Source organism: Helianthus annuus, chromosome 6 (genome assembly GCF_002127325.2).
Source record: "Helianthus annuus cultivar XRQ/B chromosome 6, HanXRQr2.0-SUNRISE, whole genome shotgun sequence".
Taxonomy (NCBI): Eukaryota; Viridiplantae; Streptophyta; class Magnoliopsida; order Asterales; family Asteraceae; genus Helianthus; species Helianthus annuus.
The window spans coordinates 4,650,873-4,653,523 of NC_035438.2; the positions used below are offsets into that span (position 1 = coordinate 4,650,873).

Below are 2,651 nucleotides of genomic sequence, written 5' to 3' on the forward strand. Positions count from 1 at the left end.
AGCATCATGACAAGATGACACAAGCACAGAAGGCAAATGGGTCAAAAGGAGGCGAGGAAGCGATCACAAATACGAACGCCTAATGTAAGTGACTATCGATCTCGCTTCTTATTTTGTTTAGATAAAGTTATCTATATTTGAATAACTGAAATCAAGTAAGGATGCACAAATAATGGAATTGCTAGGATGAGAATGGTTGTAAGGGTCGCTCGATGTTAATCCGGTAAAACCTCAACGTAGGGGCAAACGGGTCAAAGTTGTTAGTAGTAAAAAAAAAAAAAAAAAAAAGGAAGGGAATGGTGCGCCTATTATAATAGGGTGTTCCAAGGAAAGTTAAGTGAATGTGCATGCACAGGATGTAATTTAATGTGTAAACCGAAATTGAATGTAGTAAGACATGAGTGTACGCGTAGACTAGTATGTAAAAGAATCACACGCATAGGTGTTGTGATTAGCATTTGTTTAAACAGATTTGAGAGCATGTAAATTATACGTAAGAGTTCGAGTAGTAAGGTATGTATGTTCGTAGTAGGACTATTTATACCCAAAAGACTTGGACTACGTAATGTGTATGCGTGTTATTAAACTGTACGTATTCAGGTTTCGAGGACGAAACCTTCTTTAAGGAGGGTGGACTTGTAACACCCCAAAAATGTGTAATTTAATTATTGTGCCTTTAAACATTTAGGTATGTAAAATAATAACTTTAGTGATTAACTAAGTTAAGTGGAATGGACTTTGTGTAGAAAGGATGAAAGTTGTGCTTTAATAAATAACAAATGAAACTATAGGGGTTGAAAGTGTATAATTGAATGAAAGATTGAAAATAAAAAAAAAAGAGAGTGCAGTGTGTGTATGTGTATATGGTACGAGAGAGAGGGAGAGAAGGAGAAAAACCTTCTCCTTCAACAACAACAAGAAATTCAGCAAATCAAAAAGGTTCTAGGCCTGAAATTGAATGCATGTATTGAGATTCTTGATCATCTAAGTGTCTCTAACATAAGGTAAGTTGAATTTCATGATTTGATGATCTTTCATGTAGTGGGTTGTAATCAATCCATGAAATTATATGGAATTAAGCATGAATATTGTTTGGAATTATCATGTAGAAGATGGATTATGCTTGAATTTGATTATCTTGATGATTTGAAACAAAACCCATTTGTAGTGATAGGAAGATGAAGTATAATGATCATGTAGGTGCAAGATTTGAACAATGTTGATGTATGAATGTATATGTAGTAGACTATTTATAAATGAAATTGATATAGGATGAATATTATGTGAGCTTAGTTGATTTGATGATCCAAGATATGAATTAGTAGGAATGTGCATAGATTACTTGTACATTATGCTTTACTAGTGGTATGCACACCAAGTGTTTGATGAAATGCCTTGAACAAAGATTTCTATATGACAAAGATGATCTCATGTGTGTATAATGATAGATGATTAGACTTGGTAAATGATAGATTGTTAATTTGATTATGTGGAGAAAAGAATGGGAACGAAGACATGAGATTAAACTATGTTGATTGTAAAAAAATGTAGGAGTGAAAAAGGAGGAAACGAGCCATTCCGGGTCACAAACAAGGCAACGTAAAGGTAAGTTCCCTCGCTCATAAAATATTATTAGTATGTATTAATTTGAAATGTTATTAACTTGGAGATGTTATCATGTAATTGTAATGAGTTAGTGTAAGCCGAAAAATGTTAAGGATATGGGTTGAATGAGTTGAATGGGCAATGCGCCAAGATGAGAATTTCATGTTTGGAAGAAGGTTTAAAAAGTCTTATTGTGGTTCGACTAATAATTTGATGTCTTATAAATTTATGATTTAAAATGTTTAATGGTTTGGTTGTATGTAGGAAAGGCTACTTGATCGATGGCACTACTTGGATCGAACACACTCATGATGCACGCTTCCGCGAAGATCCTATTTATGGTTTAAACTTTTGGTTAAATGTTTTTGTTAAAACGGGTCTTTTGTATGTAAGTCAACCCGGTAGTGGTTAGGTATTAAACTTGTAGTTAAAGACTTGGTTAATACTTTATGAAATATTGGGGTATAAACTCTTTTGTTAGTTAATATGAAGTTAAATGCAGAATTTTACTTCTAAATTATTCGACCCGTTTGGTACTTTGCCTAATGAAGTTCGTTAGTTTCATTTTTAAAAGTTTAGACCTTACAGAAATTTATTTAAATTCAGTCCAGGACTGTGTAAACATGATTATCTGTTGTTATTTAAAACATATAAATAAACAATTTTCATTATTGAATCCATTGGATCCATATAATACACAAGACTATAACATAATATTTAACAAAATAAAAAAAAAATTAAAAACCTAACTATATATACAATTTCTTAAAATAAACTAACAAACTATAAGTAAAAAATCTTAATTTAATTAATTAATTAATGATTTTTCTACTTCAATTTTTATCGATAGACAAGATATAATTTATGTTATTTAAATATCTAGGAATATGGCTTATTTTTAGGAATAGAATAACAATAAGATGATTATGATTATTTTATTTTTTTATTTATTTATTTTTTAGGTGAGAAACATAAATTAAGAATGATTGAGATATTGACATGTGTCCTTAATCAAGTTTCTTTTATTATATGTATAGATTTGTAAT

At 30.6% G+C, this 2,651-nt stretch overlaps 1 long non-coding RNA gene across 1 annotated transcript; it reads left to right on the forward strand.

The window, feature by feature from the left end:
• The first annotated feature begins 861 nt into the window (after positions 1–861).
• On the forward strand, positions 862–2,090 carry LOC110881655. Its single transcript, XR_002559836.2, has 3 exons — positions 862–1,004; positions 1,552–1,605; positions 1,870–2,090. It is a non-coding gene; the product is annotated as an uncharacterized LOC110881655 (long non-coding RNA).
• Positions 2,091–2,651: the final 561 nt, after the last annotated feature.